At 40.4% G+C, this 22,158-nt stretch overlaps 2 protein-coding genes across 3 annotated transcripts in view; one reads left to right on the top strand and one right to left on the bottom strand.

Annotated features, from left to right (window-relative positions):
- The window catches only part of SYK (spleen associated tyrosine kinase), a 96,824-nt gene extending 95,747 nt beyond the window's left edge, over window positions 1-1,077 (bottom strand). For both annotated transcript variants that reach the window (XM_060015095.1, XM_060015096.1), the window contains exon 1: window positions 847-1,077. The gene's annotated coding sequence lies outside the window, so the exon portion shown is untranslated. The remainder of the gene's footprint in view (window positions 1-846) is intronic.
- DIRAS2 (DIRAS family GTPase 2) overlaps window positions 773-22,158 on the top strand; it is a 157,990-nt gene continuing 136,604 nt past the window's right edge. Inside the window, exon 1 of the mRNA XM_060015098.1 lies at window positions 773-855. The gene's annotated coding sequence lies outside the window, so the exon portion shown is untranslated. The remainder of the gene's footprint in view (window positions 856-22,158) is intronic.

Genomic DNA, 22,158 nt, shown 5'->3' with positions numbered 1-22,158 from the left:
CTCCAATGATTGTCTTGCTAGTTCTTGATATTCAAACAAACCAAAAAAAAAAAAAAATTCGCTTTTGTATCGTTATTTAGGTGGGTTTAAGGTTTTGAAGCCATAATATGACCAAAAATATCTTTAATTCAAATTCACATTTGACTACACAAAACTTCACTGCTCTTCAAGTCATTCACTGGCTGATGAAGTTATTTTACCATGAAAATGTGGAAAAAAGGGCAATGATGCTACATTTTCGTAGTGGTTCAGAAACTTTCATGGTTTTATGCAACTGCTCTTTCTTTCTGTAGTAAAAGTATGAATAAAACCTTTGCAGGCATATAAACATCCCTACATTGAGTCACTTCGACAAATACAGTGGAATTTTCCAGTGCATTCTGTGAATGGCCAAACGAAAATGTGTCCTTTCCGAGACCCCGACACGGAGTTTCTTGTGCCTGCGGACTCCAGCTAAGTCTCCCAGGACCCAGCCGCTTCCGCACTTCCTGCGCTCGCGGCAGCACCTGAAGTTTTGGCTTCTCGGCACAGGCCCCCACCCACGGGCCCGGCTCCCCGTACAAAAGCTGGACCCCAAGAGGCACTAACTAGTTTTAGGAGAAAAGCTGGCACAAATGACTAGTTTTCAATAGAAAAATTTTATCAAATGTTCCCTCCGATTATCAAAGCAGGAGGGCCCTAGGCGTACCCGTCTGGGTTAGCATAGGCGCACAGACCTTGCGCGGGCCAAGGAGGAAGGGCCGCATCCTCCCCTCTCTCGGCGCCTTCTCCCCTTCCACGCCGCCTTCCCAAGCCTAAAGGTGCGTCCCGACTGCCCAAGCGGAGAGAGCAAGCGGCCACACCTACCTGTATCAGGTGAGGCTAGGGCGGGGCGCGGGTCTCCGGGAACCGGACTGGCGCGAACTAGGGGGCAGCTCTGGGCGCCGCGCCGAGCAGCCCCCTCCTCCTCGCTGCTCCCGCCGCCGGAGTCGCCTCAGTCGCCCAGTGCATGGCGCTTCCTCATTTTGGGCAACTTCCTTAACGCTCCCAGGCAGGCCCCGCGCTTCCTCCAGGCCGCCGCGCTCCACCGCCCTGGGACCGCCCCGCAGCCCTTGCGCCGCGACCGCCCAGTGTGCCATGTGCGCCCCCAGCGCCCAGGGCAGGGCAGCGGCGGCCGGAGCGCGCCGGAACCCAGCCCGCGGGGTTGGCCTACAAGGCGGGAGGCCGGAGGGGAGAAGAGAGAGGAGCCAGGTGGGCGATCCTTGCCAATTCCCGGGCGCAGAAGGCCTGGACAAGGGGGCCTCATACCAAAAAAGGGCGTGCGGCCAACAACAGGAGCCTCTTGCCACCTGGCCTGCCTGCTGCCTGATCCTTCCAAGGACCGACAGGCAATCAGGGGCACGCTCATTTGCCGTGCAATTGCTTGGGAAGAGAATCTTGTTCACTGTGCGGGTATTCCCAGTTACCAACCCAAGACGCTTCTGCTGACTGGTGATCAGAAGGCCCCTGTCATCCTGCCAGGTGGCTTCTGCCTTAGGTGAACATCAGATTTTATAGCGCACCTTTGGGTGAGACCAGCCTGTCCAACAATTCAGTTTTCTGAGGGCTTTAATTATTTACAAGGTTCTTGACAGTGAGTTAAACTTGCGTCCTTCTTACCCACGAACGGTTCTGTTTCATCCTAATTAAAGTTTCATCCTTCTCCGTAGTCTTTAAAATAGTTTAAAAACACCTACGTGGTTCCCCTTCCCCCTTTTTTCTGTTAACCCTCTTTAAAATTTTCCCATAAAAGTTGCAAGCCCCTCACATTCTTGGTAACAGTGGCTAACAGTGCCTGTTTTAAAAAGCTGTACCTGAACCGAAATACAATTAATAAAATAAAATATATAGTGTGTTAGATTATAATTGCCATGGAGAAAAATAAGGTGATAGGAAGCATTTACACTCGGTTGGAGCCCCTCAGCATTTTCCACTGGGACATTCTCTTCCATTTATTTTTGCCACGAAATTTTTATTCCAAGTGCAAGATTTTTATTATGGTTATATTTGTTAACCACTGGACTTAATTTTACTGCAAATAACCAACAAAATATCCATTGTTGTCTAAACAGAGGCTGCAGATCCTCTGGCAATATTGTTGGAAATGGGCAGGAGGGTGATCTGTCTTGCTTTTACTAAGATTACAACGTTTCCTTAGGGAATGCTAGTGGGAGATGAGATGAAGTTTTGGATCCATCTCTAAGCCACCCTTTAGCATTGCTGCAGTCCTTCCCACCTTTGAGTCATCTTGAAAGTTAATTAGTATGCTTTTTTTTAAAGTTAAAATCATCACACAAATGCCTAGAAAAAGAATCCTCCTAAAAGTCAACACATTTCTCCCAGCCTTTCTTCCTTCACCCCATGTGCCATTTCCTTTTGCTGACTTTGCTTTTTATCTTTCATTCAAATAAATCTTAGCTGTGATCACATGCGAGTCCTGGAAGCCCTCCTAACAAAGCCCTGCACCCAGAGGGTCTCAGGGACTCCTGACACCTTTACTTTTTAAAGTCTCCTGTTACCTTGAGGTCCTTTATTTTTATATTTCTTTGAAAATACTCGATATATATTTTATATGTGGTTTTGCTGTGTTAATTGCACCTTATGAAGTCTTTAATGTACACTTATGTTGTCTGAGTGTTACCATTGCTTCTTGCTCATGGTGCCTGGCTTCCTTGTGTATTTGGCTACATTGGATGTGATCCACTCATTGTCCTTGAAAAATTATTTGTGGAGATTAATTGAGGCCTAGGGAGAAGGTACTTTCTTTCACAGAGAATTTGCCTTTGCTTCTGTCAGAAACCTAGGGTGCAACTGGTGTTTGGACAATTTAAGGTAAATTCTCAGCTTTTGTGTTTTGGGACCACCTAGGTGATATGAACCTGGGCTGGAAATTTGGGCACAATTTTGGTCAGCTGGTGGTTGCTGTTTCTCAAGGATTCATTTCTTATGCTCTGTGCTCTGCTCTGTGCTTCCATTCACATTTCTTTTAATCTTTGAGTCCGTGTTTTTTGTATTCCATGCTTTCTCTCCCTTAGTTCACGCCATCATTTTGGTGGAACACAATCTTCAGGAGTTTCCTGAGAAGCAGAAGTAGGTATTTTTTTCCTGTGCACAGATATTTATTTTTTAAAAAACGTATTAACAAGGAGATACATTACAGTTCATATGACTCCACAGGTGAAGTGTGTCTTTAAAATAATTTAGGCAATCATATATTTCTAATGGCCCTAATACCCCCAATGAGAGTCCATATTTAACATCCCTATGTTAATTATCAATACCTGGGGTGGGTATGTTGCCACTGATAAAAGAAGCCATGTAGTGGTGGCCTCCAATGTGGTTAGAATTCTAGCTGACCACTAACTGGGATGTGAATCCCAGATAAGGGAAGCAGAAGTAGGTATTTTAAAGACCTTCCATATCCCAAAAGTTTCTACCTTCAAGTTTGATTGATGGTTTAGATTGTAATTACACCTTTTTCTTCTCTCAAGATTTGAGAGAGAATTGTCAGGATTTTGTAGACTCACAAGATGTAGTTTTTGGGAGGTGGGGACATGACCTCATTGTGATACTCTCAAACTTCTGTTTTGTAGATGAGCCAGCACTTTTCTAAATTCATCCAGTTAAGCGCTTCTCCTTTTCTTGCTTGGTTACTATTGGTAACTTACATTTTTATTTCTCCCCCTTCCTTTTTTTACTGGGAAGGGGTAGAAGGGAGGTGTGGGTGAAAGAGGAGGAAGGTTCTTTATTTTTTTCTAGATAGTGGATATTATTTGGCTGTTATGAATAATCCTGCCATGAACATCTGTATACAAGTTTTCGTGTGGATATATGTTTTATTTTTTTCTTGGATATAAAACTAAGAGTGGAATTGCTGGGTTATATGGTAACTCTATGTTTAACACTTTGAAGAACTGCCAGACTGTTTTCCAAAGTGACTTTACCACATAACGGTGGCCAATAGGCACATGAAAAGATGTTCAGAGTCACTAATTATTAGAGAAATGCAAATCAATACTACAATGAGGTACCACCTCACACTGGTCAGAATGTCTGTCATCAAAAAGTCTAGAAATAACAAATGCTAGAGAGGGGGCAGAGAAAAAGGGAACCCTCCTACACTGTTGGTGGGAATGTAAATTGGTACACCCACTATGGAAAACAGTATGGAGGTTCCTTAAAAACTAAAAATAGAGTTGCCATATGATCCAGCAATTCCACTCCTGAGCATATACCTGGAGAAAACTATAATTTGAAAAGATACATGCATCCCAGTGTTCATGGCAGCACTATTCACAATAGTCAAGACATGGTGGCAACCTAAATGTACATCAACAGATGAATAGAAAAAGAAGATGTGGTATATATACACAATGGAATACTGCTCAGCCATAAAAAAGAAGGAAATAATGCCATTTGCAGCAACATGGATGGACCTAGAGATTATCATACTAAATAAAGTAAGTCAGACAGAAAAAGACAAATACCACAGGATATCACTTATAGGTGGACTCTAAAATATGACACAAGTGAACTTACTTATGAAACAGAAACAGACTCACATAGAAAGCAAACTTATGGTTACCAAAGGGGAAAGGGGGTGGGGGAGGGACAAACTAGGAGTATGGGATTAGCAGATACAAACTACTATATATAAAATAAATAAACAACAAGGTCCTACTCTATAGCACAGGGAACTATATTCAATATCCTGTACTAAATCATAATGGAAAAGAATATGAAAATCAATATATATATGTATAACTGAATCACTTTGCTGTGCACCAGAAACCAATACATTGTAAATCAATTATACTTCAATTAAAAAAAAAAAAAACAAAGTGGCTTTACCATTTTTAGATTTCCACCAGCAATGTGGGAGGGTTCCAATTTCTCTCCATCCTTATCAGCTCATGTTATTGTCATTTTGATTATAGCCACCCTAGTGCATGTGAAGTGGTATCTTACTGTGACTTTGATTTGCATTCCTTTATGTCATAATGCTGAGAATCTTTTGATGTGCTTTATAGCCATTTGTATATCTTCTTTGGAGAAACGTTTATTCAGGTCCTTTGCCCACTTTTCAGTTGACTCATTTTTATTATTGAGTTGTAAGAGTTCTTTACATATTTTGGATACAAGTCCCTTATTTGATATAAGATTTGCAAATATTTTATCCCACTTTGAGGGTTGCCTTTTCCCTTTTTTGATGGTATCATATACCAAACAAAAGTCTTTAATTTTGATGAAGTTCAATTTTCTCAGTTTTTCTTTTTTTGCTTGTAGTTTTGTATTATATATAAGAAGCCATTTTCTAACCCAAGATTTTGAAGATTTGCTCCTATGTTTTTCTCTCGGATTTTTATAGTTGTAACTCATACCTTTATGTCTCAGATCCATTTTGAGTTAATTTTTATATATAGTTTGGGGCAAAGGTCCAATTTGAGCTTTTTTTCAGGCACATATCCAGTTTTCCCAACAGTAGGTGTTGAAACAACTATTCTGTCCACAATTATCTCGACACCCTGTTGAAGATCAACATAAAGGTTTATTTCTGGACTCTCCATTCCATCTCATTGATCTATGTATCTGTCCTTACACCAGAACTACAGAATCTTAATTACTGTAGTTTTGTAGTAAGCTTGGAAATTGGGAAGTTTGAGTCATCGAGCTTTGTTCTGTTTCAAGATTGTTTTGGCTGTTATGGTTCCTTTGCATTTATTATATGAATTTTAGAATCTTGTCAATTTATGCAAAAACAGAAGCTGGGGTTTGATAGGGATTGTGTCGACTCTGTAGATCAATTTGGGAGCATTTCCCTCTTAACAACATTAAATATTCTTATCCATGAACATGGTCCATTTTTTTAGGTCTTCTTCAATTTCTTTCTTTTTCTTTCTTTCTTTTTTATGGTTCCTCTACTTCTTTGAACATATTTATAATAACTCCTCTGAAGTCTTTGTTCACTAGGCCCACCGTCTGGGCCTACAAAGGCTGTTTCTGTTGCCTGCTTTCTATTCCTGTGTATAGGTGATGATTCTCTGATTCTACGCATGTCTCATTTTCTTTTTTGGTTGAAAACTGAACACTTTAGGTTATACATAGCAAGTTTGGAGACTGATCTCTCCACCAGGGCTTGTTGATGTTTGCCTGTTTGCTGGTGCATTTGTCTGGTATTGGCTGGACTATTTTCCTGGCTGTGGGAAGCCTGTGATGTCACTCCTCTGAGGGCACAGCCTTGGGTGTGGGACAATATCTCTGACCATGGGGAGTGATTGTGGTCTTAATGGGGTCTCTTTGACTTTGTCTTTCCCTGATCTCCCTGACGAGCTTCTGACTGGTTTGCTGTTGGTGTCACACCAAGATTTTAACCTCTTTTAATTGCCTGCTGATTTCTTTGTTGTTTTCAACAATGCCCTGGGTATAAATTGCTCAACTGTCTGATCCAATTAAAGTCAGTTCTCTTTGCAGGGACAGATGTTACTAGGCTTTGAGGCTTGCTCCTACCTAGGAAGGCTCTTTTTAGCTACCTCTTGTTCTGGTTCTGTTAATCTTCCAGCTGGTCTGTTTTGCTTATTGCTACTAGTATTATTAAGTTACCATCTTCCTTTTAATTGCTCACCTCCAGAACCTCTATTGTTTTTAACAACACTTTTAGATGTGAACTTCCTTATGTTCTATTCCCGTTAACTAACATTAGTCCCTATGGACCTATTCATCCATGAACCAAACAAATAATTGTTGCACCCTCCTTGGCATGCATGCTAGAGATTGTACTTGCCTATCTCAGACAGTAGAAAATTAAACTTATAAAATTGACACTTTTGGGCTTCCCTGGTGGTGCAATGGTTGAGAGTCCGCCTGCCGATGCAGGGGACACAGGTTCGTGCCCCGGTCCGGGAAGATCCCACATGCCGCGGAGCGACTGGGCCCATGAGCCATGGCCACTGAGCCTGCATGTCCGGAGCCTGTGCTCCACAATGGGAGAGGCCACAACAGTGAGAGGCCTGCATACCACAAAAAAAAAAAAAAAAATTGACACTTTGTAAAAAATGACTGGTATTTTTCTTTTAGTTCAGTAGTACTCAAATGAATTTTGTTTCTTTAAGTCTATATGTGGTCTTAGGGAGATGGTGAATGATTTGTGGAGGAAATTAAGTTAAATGTAAAGTAAATAACTTGATGAGAAAATATTATTTTAAGAAAGTCTTCTAATGTAAAGCATTAAGCGTACTGGTATGAAATTCTATTAAATATTAGTACCCTGGGAATCATAATCTATTTCAAGCGTACCTAGAAAAAATATGCCTAGAAACAAAGAAACATATTCTGACGCAAAATATGTTGCAGTTCCATGAATGGGCATTTCCTGCTTGCATTTCCCATATATCTCTTCCCTTAATAATGTTTGAAAAACTTGACTGATTTGAATTTTCAGGTTTGATCTGGGGTTGCAGTTGCCACCTTGAAACTCAGTTAAAAATGAAAACTTGTCATTCTTTTCATTCGTACAAATGGCCAACAGGTACATGAAAAGATGTTCTACATCACTAATCATCAGGGAAATGCAAATCAAAACCACAATGAGATACCACCCCACACCTGTTAGAATGGCTATCATCAAAAAGACTAGAAATAACAAATGTTGGTGAGAATGTAGAGAAAAGGGATCCCTTGTTCTGTTAGTGGGAATGTAAACTGGTGCCACCACTATGGGAAAGAGTAGGGAGGTTCCTCAAAACATTGAAAATAGAGCTACCATATCATCCAGGAATTCCACTTCTTGGTGTTTGAAGAAAATAAAAGCGTGAACGCGAAAAAATATCTGCCCCCCCCATGTTCATTGCAGCATTATTTACAATAGCTAAGATATAGAAACAACCTAAGTGTCCATTGGTGGATGAATGGATAAAGAAAATGTGGTGTATAGACACAGTGGAATATTACTCAGCCATAAAAAAGAATGAAATAGTTCCATTTGTTAAAACATGGATGGACCTCGAGGGCATAATGCTAAGAGAAATAAGTCAGACAAAGACAAATACCATGTGACCTCACTTAAAAATGGAATCTAATATATATATGTATATATAAGCCCAAAGGTACAGAGAACAGACTGGTGGTTGCCAGGGGAGGTGGGGGACAGGAGAAATGGGTGAATGGTTTTTGTCTTTTTTTGCTTAAAAAAATTGTATTTATTTTTGAAATTAAAAATGAAAAGCTTTCAAATTAATGTATCTTTTATATTATTAACACAGTTTGTTGTGAAATTTGTTGCCATATAGAAATTGAAGAAAGGAGTGACTGACTGAAGTTATCTGTCAATACATACTTTGACTTTTGAGTCTGTGGACCCTCAAGTCTCCCTCCTCTCCAAATGGGGGCTCTTTGATTTGACTCAAAGACAAAATAGATTGCAAGGAATGTCAGGGGGCTACTAGACAGATGGGGTTAAATGAAGACAGAATTTATACACAGAAATGACTCAAGAAAGAACTCTGGATTTCCAAAGAAAATATATATCTAATAAAACGGGTAAAATATAAAAGTCATCCCAAGTCACAACTCTAGAGGCAGCTACTCAAACTTTTCTTGATGTAGTTTCAATCATTTCTCTGCATACAGAGACATATAAATGTGTGATTATATAAGATGTTTTATCACTCAGTTATAGGATTACATAACATGTTATGGAAATACATTTTTAACATCTTTATTGGAGTTTAATTGCTTTACAATGGTGTGTTACTTTCTGCTTTATAACAAAGTGAATCAGTTATACGCATACATATATCCCCATATCTCTTCTCTCTTGTGTCTCCCTCCCTCCCACCCTCCCTATCCCACCCTTCTAGGTGGTCATAAAGCACCGAGCTGATCTCCCTGTTCCCGCTAGCTATCTATTTTACTTTTCATAGTGTATATATGTCCATGCCACTCTCTCACTTTGTCCCAGCTTACCCTTCCCCCTCCCCATATCCTAAAGTCCATTCTCTAATAGGTCTTTGTCTTTATTCCCGTCTTGCCCCTAGGTTCTTAATGACCATTTTTCTCTCTTTTTTTTTAGATTCCATATATATGTGTTAGAATACTGTATTTGTTTTTCTCTTTCTGACTTACTTCACTCTGTATGACAGACTCTAGGTCCATCCACCTCACTACAAATAACTCAATTTCGTTTCTTTTTATGGCTGAGTAATATTCCATTGTATATATGTGCCACATCTTCTTTATCCATTCATCTGATGATGGACACTTAGGTTGCTTCCAGGTCCTGGCTATTGTAAATAGAACTGCAATGAACATTGTGGTACATGACTCTTTTTGAATTATGGTTTTCTCAGGGTATGTGCCCAGTAGTGGGATTGCTGGGTCATATGGTAGTTCTATTTTTAGTTTTTTAAGGAACGTCCATACTGTTCTCAATAGTGGCTGTATCAATTTACATTCCCACCAACAGTTCAAGAGGGTTCCCTTTTCCCCACACCCTCTCCAGCATTTATTGTTTGTAGATATTTTGAGGATGGCCATTCTGACCGCTGTGAGATGATATCTCATTGTAGTTTTGACTTGCGTTTCTCTAATGATTAATGACGTTGAGCATTCTTTCATGTATTTGTTGGCAATCTGTATATCTTCTTTGGAGAAATGTCTATTTGGTCTTCTGCCCATTTTGGATTGGGTTGTTTGTTTTTTTGTTATTGAGCTGCATGAGCTGCTTGTAAATTTTGGAGATGAATCCTTTGTCAGTTGCTTCATTTGCAAATATTTTCTCCCATTCTGAGGGTTATCTTCTCATCTTGTTTATGGTTTCCTTTGCTGTGCAAAAAGTTTTAAGTTTCATTAGGTCCCATGGGTTTATTTTTGTTTTTCTTTCCATTTCTCTAGGAGGTGGGCCAAAAAGGATCTTGCTGTGATTTATGTCATAGAGTGCTCTGCCTATGTTTTCCTCTAAGAGTGTTAGAGTGTCTGGCCTTACATTTAGGTCTTTAATCTATTTTCAGTTTATTTTTGTGTATGGTGGTAGGGAGTGTTCTAATTTATTTCTTTTACATGTAGCTGTCCAGTTTTCCCAGCACCACTTATTGAAGAGGCTGTCTTTTCTCCACTCTATAATCTTGTCTCCTTTATCAAAGATAAGGGGACCATATGTGCATGGGTTTATCTCTGGGCTTTCCATCTTGTTCCATTGATCTACATTTCTGTTTTTGTGCCAGTACCATACTGTTTTGATTACTGTAGCTTTATAATAGAGTCTGAAGTCCAGGAGCCTGATTCCTCCAGCTCCATTTTTCTTTCTCAAGATTGCTTTGGCTATTTAGGGTCTTCTGTGTTTCTATACAAATTGTGAAGTTTTTTTTTCTACTACTGTGAAAAATGCCAGTGTTCGTTTGATAAGGCTTGCATTGAATCTGTAGATTGCTTTAGGTAGTAGAGTCATTTTCACAATGTTGATTCTTCCAATCCAAGAACATGGTATATCTCTCCATCTATTTGTATCATCTTTAATTTCTTTCATCAGTGTCTTATAATTTTCTACGTACAGGTCTTTTGTCTCCTTAGGTAGGTTTAATCCTAGGTATTTTATTCTTTTTGTTGCATTGGTAAATGGGAGCGTTTTCTTAATTTCACTTTCAGATTTTTCATCATTAATGGATAGGAATGCAAGAGATTTCTGTGCATTAATTTTGTATCCTTCTACTTTATCAAATTCATTGATTAGCTCTAGTAGTTTTCTGGTAGCATCTTTAGGGTACTCTATGTATAGTATCATGTCATCTGCAAAGAGTGACAGCTTTACTTCTTCTTTTCCAATTTAGATTCCTTTTATTTCTTTTTCTTCTCTGATTGCTGTGGCTAAAACTTCCAAAACTATGTTGAATAGGTGAGAGTGGACATCCTTCTCTTCTTCCTGATCTTAGTGGAAATGGTTTCAGTTCTTCACCACTGAGGACAATGTTGGCTCTGGGTTTGTCATATATGGCCTTTATTATGTAGAGGAAAGTTCCCTCTATGCCTACGTTCTGGAGGGGTTTTATCATAAATTGGTGTTGAATTTTGTCAAAAGCTTTCTCTGCATCTATTGAGATGATCATATGGTTTTTCTCCTTCAATTTCTTAATATGGTGTATCACATTATTGATTTGCATATATTGAAATATCCTTGCATTCCTGAGATAAACCCAACTTTTTCATAGTGTATGATCCTTTTACTGTGCTGTTGGATTCTCTTTGCTAATATTTTGTTTAGGATTTTTGCATCTATATTCATCAGTGATATTGGCCTGTAATTTTCTTTCTTTGTGACATCTTTGTCTGGTTTTGGTATCAGGATGATAGTGGCCTCATAGAATGAGTTTGGGAGTGCTCCCTCCTCTGCAATTTTTTGGAAGAGTCTGAGAAGGATAGGTGTTAGCTCTTCTATCAGTGTTTGATAGAATTTGCCTGTGAAGCCATCCGGTCCTGGGCTTCTGTTTGTTGGAAGATTTTTAATCACAGTTTCAATTTTAGTGCTTGTGATTCATCTGTTTATGTTTTCTATTTTTTCCTGGTTCAGTCTCGGAAGGGTGTACATTTCTAAGAATTTGTCCATTTCTTCCAGGTTGTCCATTTTATTGGCATAGAGTTGCTTGTAGTAATCTCTCATGATCCATTGTATTTCTGCAACGTCACTTGTTACTTCTCCTTTTTCATCTCTAATTCTATTGATTTGAGTCTTCTCCATTTTTTTATTGATGAGTCTGGCTAATGGTTTATCAATTTTATTTATCTTCTCAAAGAACCAGCTTTTAGTTTTATTGATGTTTGCTATCGTTTCTTTCATTTATTTCTGTTATGTTCTTTATGATTGCTTTCCTTCTGCTAACTTTGGGGTTTTCTTGTTCTTCTTTCTCTAATTGCTTTAGGTGTAAGGTTAGGTTGTTTGTTTGAGATGTTTCTTGTTTTTTAAGGTAGGATTTTATTGTTATAAACTTCCTTCTTAGAACTGCTTTTGCTGCATCCCATAGGTTTTTGGTCATCGTGTTTTCATTCTCATTTGTTTCTAGGTATTTTTTTATTTCCTCTGATTTCCTCAGTGATCTCTTGGTTATTAAGTAGTGTGTTGTTTAGCCTCCATGTGTTTGTATTTTTTACAGATTTTTTTCCTGTAATTGATATCTAGTCTCATACATTGTGGTCAGAAAAGATACTTGATATGATTTCAGTTTTCTTACATTTACCAAGGCTTGATTTGTGACCCAAGATATGATCTATCCTGGAGACTGTTCCACGAGCAATTGAGAAGAATGTATATTCTGTTGTTTTTGGATGGAATGTCCTATAAATATCAATGAAGTCCATCTTGTTTAATGTATCATTTAAAGCTTGTGTTTCCTTATTTATTTTCATTTTGGATGATCTGTCCATTGTGGAAAGTGGGGTGTTAAAGTCCCCTATTATGAATGTGTTACTGTCGATTTCCCCTTTTATGGCTGTTAGTATTTGCCTTATGTATTGAGGTGCTCTATGTTGGGTGCATAAATATTTACAATTGTTATACCTTCTTCTTGGATCGATCCCTTGATCATTATGTAATACCATTCTTTGTCTCTTGTAATAGTTTTTGTTTTAAAGTCTATTTTGTCTGACATGAGAATTGCTACTCCAGCTTTCTTTTCATTTCCAATTGCATAGAATATCTTTTTCTATCCCCTCACTTTCAGTCTGTATGTGTCCCTAGGTCTCAAGTGGGTCTCTTGTAGAAAGCATATATGAGGGTCTTGTTTTTGTATCCATGCAACCAGTTTATGTCTTTTGGTTGGAGCATTTAATCCATTTACATTTAAGGTAATTATCGATATGTATGTTCCTATTACCCTTTTCTTAATTGTTTTGTGTTTGTTACTGTAGGTCTTTTCCTTTTCTTGTGTTTCCTGCCTAGAGAAGTTCCTTTAGCATTTGTTGTAAAGCTTGTTTGATGGTGCTGAATTCTCTTAGCTTTTGCTTGTCTATAAAGGTTTTAATTTCTCCATCAAATCTGAATGAGATCCTTGCTGGGTAGAATAATCTTGGTTGTAGGTTTTTCTCCTTCATCAGTTTAAATATGTCCTGCCACTCCCTTGTGGCTTGTAGAGGTTCTGCTGAAAGATCAGCTGTTAACCTTATGGGAATTCCCTTGTGTGTTATTTGTTCTTTTTCCCTTGCTGCTTTTAATATGTTTTCTTTGTATTTAATTGTTGATAGTTTGATTAGTATGTGTCTTGGCATGTTTCTCCTTGGATTTATCCTGTATGGGACTCTATGTGCTTCCTGGACTTGATTAACTCTTTCCTTTGTCATGTTAGAGATGTTTTCAACTATAATCTCTTCAAATATTTTCTCAGTCCCTTTCTTTTTCTCTTCTTTTTCTGGGACCCCTATAATTGGAATGCTGGTGCCTTTAATGTTGTCCCAGAGGTCTTTGAGACTGTCCTCAATTCTTTTCATTCTTTTTTCTTTATTCTGCTTTGCAGTAGTTATTTCCACTATTTTATCTTCCAGGTCACTTATCTGTTCTTTTGCCTCAGTTATTCTGCTATTGATCCCTTGTAGAGAATTTTTTTATTTCATTTATTGTGTTGTTCATCACTCTGTGTTTGCTCTTTAGTTCTTCTAGGTCCTTTTTAAACGTTTCTTGTATTTTCTTCATTCTATTTCCAAGATTTTGGATCATCTTTACTATCATTATTCTGAATTCTTTTTCAGGTAGACTGCCTATTTCTTCTTCATTTGTTAGGTCTGGTGGGTTTTTGCCTTGCTCCTTCATCTGCTTTGTGTTTCTCTGTCTCTCATTTTGCCTAACTTACTGTGTTTGGGGTCTCCTTTTTGCAGGCTGCAGGTTCGTATTTCCCATTGTTTTTGGTGTCTGTCCCCAGTGGCTAAGGTTGGTTCAGTGTGTTGTGTAGGCTTCCTGGTGGAGGGGACTAGGTCCTGTGTTCTGGTGGATGAGGCTGGATCTTGTCTTCCTGGTGGGCAGGTCCATGTCTGGTGGTGTGTTTTGGGGTGTCTGTGCCTTTATTATGATTTTAGGCAGCCTCTCTGCTAATGGGTGGGGTTGTGTTCCTGTCTTGCTAGTTATTTGGCATAGGGGTCCAGCACTGTAGCTTGCTCGTCGTTGAGTGGAGCTGGGTCTTGACGTTGAGATGGAGATGTCTGCGAGATTTTTGCCATTTGATATTATGTGGAGCTGGGAGGTCTCTTGTGGACCAGTGTCCTAAACTTGGCTCTCCCACCTCAGAGGCACAGCCCTGATGCGTGGCTGGAGCACCAAGAGCCTGTCATCCACACGGCTCAGAATAAAAGGGAAAAAAGAAAGAAAGAAAGAAAGAAGAAGATAAAATATAATAAAGTAAAATAAAATAAATTTATTAAAGTAAAAAATAATTATTAAGAAAAAAACGTTTAAAAAGTAAAGAGAAAATAAAATGGACAGACAGAACCCTAGGACAAATGGTAAAAGCAAAGCTATACAGACAAAATCACACACAAAGCATACACAGACACACTCAAAAAAAGAGAAAAAGGAAGAAAAAATATATATATATATATCGTTGCTCCCAAAGTCCACCTTCTCAATTTGGGATGATTCATTGTCTATTCATGTATTCCACAGATGCAGGTACATCAAGTTGACTGTGGATATTTAATCTGCTGCTCCTGAGGCTGCTGGGAGAGATTTCCCTTTCTCTTTTTTGTTCACACAGCTCCTGGGATTCAGCTTTGGATTTGGCCCTGCCTTTGCATGTAGGTCACCTTAGGGCTGTTCTTCAATCAGACAGGACGGGGTTAAAGGAGCAGCTGCTTCGGGGGCTTTGGCTCACTCAGGCCGGGGGGAAGGGAGGGGCACAGAGTGCGGGGCGAGCCTGCGGCGGCAGAGGCCAGCGGGACGTTGCACCAGCCTGAGGCGCGCCGTGCGTTCTCCCGGGGAAGTTGTCCCTGGATCACAGGACCCTAGCAGTGGAGGGCTGCACAGGCTCCCGGGAGGGGAGGTGTGTATAGTGACCTGTGCTCGCACACAGGCTTCTTGGTGGTTGCAGCAGCAGCCTTAGCATCTCTTGCCAGTCTCTGGGGTCCGTGCTGATAGCCACGTCTTGCGCCCGTCTCTGGAGCTCCTTTAAGCAGGCCTCTTAATCTCTTCTCCTCACGCACCAGAGACAAGGCAACAAAGAGGCAAGACATAGTCGCTTGCCTCTTCAGCAGCTCCAGACTTTTTCCCAGACTCCCTCCCGGCTAGCTGTGGCACATTAGCCCCTTCAGGCTGTGTTCACACAGCCAACCCCAGTGTTCTCCCTGGGATCTGACCTCCGAGGCCGTTGCCTCAGCTCCCAGCCCCGCCCGCCCCGGCGGGTGAGCACACAAGCCTCTCGGGCTGGTGAGTGCTGGTCGGCACCGATCCTCTATGCAGGAATCTCTCCGCTTGACCTCTGCACCCCTGTTGCTGCGCTCTCCTCCGTGGCTCCGAAGCTTCCGCCCTCTGCCCCCCACAGTCTCCACCCGAGAAGGGGCTTCCTAGTGTGTGAAAACCTTTCCTCCTTCACAGCTCCCTCCCACTGGTGCAGATCCCGTCCCTATTATTTTGTCTCTGTTGTTTCTTTTTTCTTTTACCCTACCCAGGTACGTGGGGAGTTTCTTGCCTTTTGGGGTGTCTGAGGTCTTCTGCCAGCGTTCAGTGGGTGTTCTACAGGAGTTGTTCCACATGTAGATGTATTTCTGATGTATTTGTGGGGAGGAAGGTGATCTCCGCGTCTTACTCTTCTGCCATCTTGAAGCTCCTCTTGGAAATACTTTTATGTTATCTTCTTATTGGCTACATTTTGGCTCTGGAATGCATGAAAAATGGTTTATAACCAATCCCTGACTGATATACCATTAATTGTTTCCAGGGTTTTGCTATTATGAATAGCCTTACTACAAACATCCCTGTTTATACATCTTTGATCCTTGATGGATCTTTTTGGGATAAATGCCTACAAGCTGACTTAGAAGGTCAGAGGAGGTGCAGTTTTATTTGTGATGCTTGTTGCTGATTTGCACTCTGGAAAGATGTGAGTCTGATTTATACTTCCACCTTGCATAGGGGGTGCTCAGCACAGGATCAGGTGGGCTGAAATCTAGCTCATACTCTGCTTGACCAGCATCTGCCTGGAGGAAGGGTGCTGATTCTTCATGGTACACAGGTGCCATTGGGGCAAGCAAAGCCCTCGGGCCAGCCAACAGTTTGTGAGTTTGCTACCTGTTGTAATTAATTCCAAGCACCATTGATGCCTTTATGCCATGTAGTAGTGTTGAGAGGTGAAAGATATCTCATTTTTATTTCTAATTTGTATCATTTTAACTAGAGAGATTGAATATCACTTTATAGGTTCATTGATTATTAATATTTACTTCTTTTGTGAAATGCCTATTCATTACATTTCCCAGTATTTTCACCAGATGCTAATTTTTCTGTATTGCTTTATAAAAAGATTTTGTGGATTAGAAACCTTATTTCTATGTTCACCAGTTATGTTGTAAATATTTCCCCCATTTGTTCTTGTCTTTCAGCTTCCTATATTTCATTTGTTTATGTATTTATGCCAAAATTAATATTTCAATTTTTTATATAAAAATTACCTATCATTTCTAGCTTTAATGCCTTTGTTATCTTCAAATATATAAAAACACTCACACCTTTTTATAGTTAAATGTTTATAATCCATCTGGCATTTATTTGACCATAAGGAGTGAAATAGATATTCAGTCTCTTTCCCCAAATGGTTAGTCAGTTCATTCAACAGTCCATCTTTTCACGGATTGATAATTACATTTTATCAAATACTGAATTGCTAAACACTTGGATCTATTTCTGGCCTTTCTGTTCTGTTTCATTTATCTGTCTAATATGCTAGGACATTACTGCTTTAATTGCTATAGCTCCGTAATTTTGCTTCATTATAATTATTTCTCAGGATTTGAAAAAGTCTTCTTTGATAGCAAAAGCCCCTCCCTCAACATGATAGGATGTTTAGTTTTATCATTAGTAGACTGAGAAAATGCGTATGCATGTGGATTCTTAGATCACAGACTCTCTGATTCAGTTCTGAGATGAAGGAGGAAAACAAAGGGAAATTTTTCTCCAATTCATGGTTATCAAGTGGAAAAGTGAGTTTGGTATAGTGATATCCCACAATTCTCCTACAGTGATCTACATTGAATGTTAAATTTTTCTGATATTTCTGGTGACCTGCAGCAGAATGAGCTGCTAAAAAACAAGTGTGGATCACTCTACACTTCGTTGTCTTTTCACAAATGCTGTTGGACATATTTGTCTTTAATATAAATTTGTTAAACTATAATTTATGCTATAGAATGTGTTTATGTTAGTTCAGATTCAGAGGCTGTGGTTGTTGTCAACAGTTGTTTTTTGAATAACTGATGTAACTAGATTTTCCACTTTCAGTATATGTTTGATATTATGAAGAGACTCCTTAATAGGAAGTATACATTGGAGTAACCTTTCTGTTAAATGCAGACACACAAACTACATAGAACCTAAGTACTTAAAGACTTCTGCTATTTATTTCTCCTACAGTTAAGAAGACTATAGCTTGCAAGGCAATATATAGACACGTTCCCTACTTCAACCTTCTGTATTAGAGAAGGTAAATGTTAGGGCTTCCTTGGTGGCGCAGTGGTTGGGAGTCCGCCTGCCGATGCAGGGGACATGGGTTCGAGCCCTGGTTGGGAGGATCCCGCATGCTGCGGAGCAGCTGGGCCCGTGAGCCACGACTGCTGAGCCTGCGCGTCTGGAGCCTGTGCTCCGCAACAGGAGAGGCCGCGATAGTGGGAGGCCCGCGCACCGCGATGAGGAGTGGCCCCCGCTTGCCGCAACTGGAGAGAGCCCTCGCACAGAAACGAAGACCCAACACAGCCAAAAATTAATTAATTAATAAACTCCTACTCCCAACATCTAAAAAAAAAAAAAGAGAGAGAGAGAAGGTAAATGTTAGAACACGCTGGAACCCTTGAGGATTTAGAAGGAACAGTGTCTGTAGTCACACTCAGAGGATGGACAGCTTGAAGCAGCAGGAAGCAGGGGACCTGTCAGTGTCCTACATTCCTGCCACATAATGGGAAGGGAGCTCCTGCGTGGAGCTCTCAGCAATGGAGATCATCAACCTCGGTAACATGGAAGGTATGGCTTGCAGTGATCCAAAATAGGTCCCCCATTCTGCATCCTTCCTCCTTTTCAGAGGCTGCACTGAGGGCCGAAAACACCTTGAGCAACCAGAGCGTTAGAATAACTCATGATGGATGAGAAGCCAATGATGGCTCCATTAGGACTGGACCATCTTCTGCTGTCCACCTGGTCTCAGTGTCCTTGTAGTCCAGGGACATCTCAGAGGAGAAACAGGACTAGAGCTTCCTGGATGTGCTGTCTGAGCAGGTTGGGGAGGGGAGTGGGCATGAAATGCAGGGGAGGGGAAGCAGGGAATGCAGCTGGCTACTGAGCTCAGGTGAGTGGGCATCAGGTGAGCAGGAATCAGGCAGACTCATAGCCACACCCAAGATTGGAGGCTGCCGGCTTATCCTCTGGGCTCCTGGGACCAGACCCTCAGATCCTGGAGAGCCCTCAGGATCCTCTGCACCCAGGAGGAAGTCCTTGACCAGAGGTAGTATGAGACTCTGGCTACTGGCACACTCCCCCCACAAATCCACAGCCCTCCTGCCTGGAACCTGCAGAGGCTGATGTCTGAGCAAACACGACCTACGAAATGGCCCTGTTAATCTAGGAAGATTTTGTCATCTTAGGGAAAGGTTTTTAACAGGCCTTTTCATTCTTTTTTTTTCCTTTGAGACATTATTAAAAGTAAAAATTAAAGAAGTTGTCAGCAGCGATCAGGCATGGCAAACTATAACGGCTGGCCAAATTTGGCCAGTGGCCTCTTTTCTATGCTCTCCCAAGCCAAGGATGGTTTTTATATTTTTAAAGGGCTGTTTAAAAGCGCACACAAAAACTAAACACTATTGACTGTGCTCCAGCGATTCCACGTGGCCCACAAAACTTAACATTTTTGCTATCTGGCTCCCGGAACAGGTGTGCGGACCTCTGACATAAACAATCTAGATTATCCAAGGAGTTTATCTATAGAGTATTATGGTCCTTCTGTACAGTGCATGGATTCCTTGCCCAAAGTCAGAGACAGGTGGCATAGTGCAGCGCTGGAGATAACACATTAAGTAAGTTTAAGAGACAGAAACTATTTAACCGGAAGTTAGGTTCTATTTTGAAAAGCACATTCAAGTCACTTGGGACTGAATAGCTATTCTGAGCTGGGTTACCCTGGTCATAGTCAGGAAAAAGAAAAAAGCGTCTCATTACCCTCAGAGCCCACTGAGGCTGCCTCTGGTCACAAGGCTTCCAACTCCTGCCTTCTTCCATGTGACCTTCGCAGGGACCTGATCACCCCCAACACCACCCCACCTACACGCCACCCTCCAGAAGCCAGAGGTTATGTCTTGGCTTATACTAAATCTTATATTAAATATGAAATATTTATCATACGCTTTCTCACTCTTGCTCTTTTATATATAATAATGAAAGGAAGAAAATACAAAAATATAAAAGGAAAAAAATTTCTGTTTTCTTTCATTGAAGGTATTACTACTATGCAAACTTTTTAAAAGAATGATTCTGTTCAAAAAATTATGGTGCATGCTGATTTTCCTAGGAGTATCAGGGTCAAACTTTTTTTTGTATCCATGTGTGGTGCTCACTCTAAGTTCTTTTTAACATTTATAAAGGTTTTAACTGTTCGGAAAATTTTCATTTTATCTCATGAATGACAATGAGAAGGCAGTGTTGATTTGTTTAACCTTTGGGAATCTTGAATAGAGATTCTGATTTAAACACACGTTAAAGGATTAAAAAATGTATTATTACTCAATACAGAAAACAAATGTGACTCAGAAATATATTAATAAATGGAAATCTGTCTTCCATTTTTTTAAAAAAAACTTTTAATTTTGGAATAGTTTTAGATTTACAGAAAAATGCTATTGGAAAAATGCTATAGAGAGCAGTCATGTACCCTTCTCCCAATTTTCCTGACGTTAACATCTTATATAACCATGGAACATTCATCAAAACTGAATAATTACCATTGGCACAATACTGTTAGCTAAACTGCAGACTTTATTCTGACTTCATCAGCTTTTCTACTAATGTCCTTTTCCTGTTTTAGGATCCAGTCCAGGATTCCAGGCTGCATTCAGTGTCCTTTCTTGTTTAAACTTCACTACTGACAATAAGACAAAATCACATTCACACTTACGTTTTTAACAAGAAGACTGGACCTTCTACTTTTGAAGGTTCCTTTGAGATCTGATTTTCTTTGATTCTATAATGTAGAAACCAATGAGAGAAAGAAATAAAAAATTCCCCTGACTTTGTTTAAGTCCTTTTAAATAACCAAAGATCTTTGGATAGATGCCCAGTCCATAATGACAGAAAGAAACCCTTAGTAATTTTTCTTAGAAACTCATAACTCTCATAATTAGAAAGTTCTTCCTAAATTACAAGTTAAATTCCTTCTGTGGCAATCTAATTCAGCAGAAACAACAAAGAGTTTATGATTGTAATCATTAAAAATAGAATCAATGGTTGTTTGGTTTAACTCATCCTGAGAATCAAGGTCCTGGTGGGGAGTTTGGTGGCTGTCAGAGAAAAGGCAAAGTCAAGAACCATAGGCGAACATTTTCTGGGCTGTGGCAGGAGAGACAGGAGAGCACCCTTGGGCAGGGCTGCTGGCTTTGCCAGGACACCCCTTCTTTTCACCAGGTGAGTGTGGGGTGAGACCCTGGAGGCTGGTGGCCCCCCAGGTTCGATGAGCCTCTTGTCATAGCTGTCAGAATTTCTACTTCAGAACAGTCTCCAGTGGGTGCATAGTTTTATCAGGGTTTGTTTAGTTGCAGATGACTGGAAAACAAAGTCCGGAGCAAAACACCTAAAAACTTGCCAAAAAACCCCCAAAACACCTCTGAGAAAAAGTGGCAGTTATACCACAGGGAGTGTATCAGCTTCCTCCTGCCAGCTGAGCCTTCACATTGAGCATGTGCTTCTGTATTTAAAATTGTTTCCCTTTTTCTTGCTTTAAAGAAACCACATGTTCTCATGTTTCCAGAGAACATTCTGTCAATGACCTTGGGAAGAGGCAGTTGAATTCACTCACACTCCGTCAGGATGTTGCCTCTGCTTCCGGGAAAATGGCCAGCTTGCCAGATCAGGAGAGGGAAAGGCAGCCCCGTCTGTGCCTCCACACAGTTCTCCCAGAGCCAGCCTTGGCTTAGCTGGAGACATCCCTTTCCTGGGGAATTCAGACAGCCCAGCCCACCAAGAGCAGGCTTGTGTTGGGGGATTTGTGCTTCTACTTAGGAAAGGATCCCTTCTGAGCTCCTTCCAGTGGCAGGAGCTCTGCATATGAGCATGTGCGCCCACACTGGTGCATGTGGGACCCCCTTGGAAACTCGGCTCTGTTCTGGGGCCTGTTTGATGCATCCATAAAGGCATAGGTGCCTCCAGACATTTTGTTCCCAGGGTCTGCGTGTAGGATCAGAACAGTCCTAGAATCTCTGTTCCATTTTCAGAGAACCCAATTTTTATAAAGTTCTTTCTCATATTGATCAACACTTTTACATCCTAAGACATCTCCCCTTTGGTGTTAAGGCTGCCTTCTAGAGCTAAGACTTAATCCTCTATTGCCACAGCAGTCTAGTTTAGAGACAGCTGTCACAAATATAGCAGTATAGTCAAGAGCATAGACTGGGTTTCTCTAACTAGAACTTCCAGTACTGTGTTGAATAGAAATGATGAGAGTGTCTTCCTGGTATTTAACCTGCAGGGGAAAAACATTGTTTTTTTACTGTTGATTATTATGTTGGCTGTGGGCTTTTCATACATGGCCTTTGTTGAGATCACTTCCTTCTGTTTTTAGTTTATTTTGATCATGAAAAGATGTTAAATCTTGTCAAATGCTTCTTCTGCATTTGTTAAGATGATGATGTGATTTTTTTTTTTATTCTTCAGTTTGGTAATGTGGTGTATCACATCTATTGATTTGCCTATGTTGAATCTTCCTTGTA

This window comes from Delphinus delphis, chromosome 6 (genome assembly GCF_949987515.2).
Source record: "Delphinus delphis chromosome 6, mDelDel1.2, whole genome shotgun sequence".
NCBI classification, from domain to species: Eukaryota; Metazoa; Chordata; class Mammalia; order Artiodactyla; family Delphinidae; genus Delphinus; species Delphinus delphis.
The sequence above is the reverse complement of the archived record's forward strand: the minus strand, read 5'-3'. Positions and strand labels throughout refer to the sequence as shown.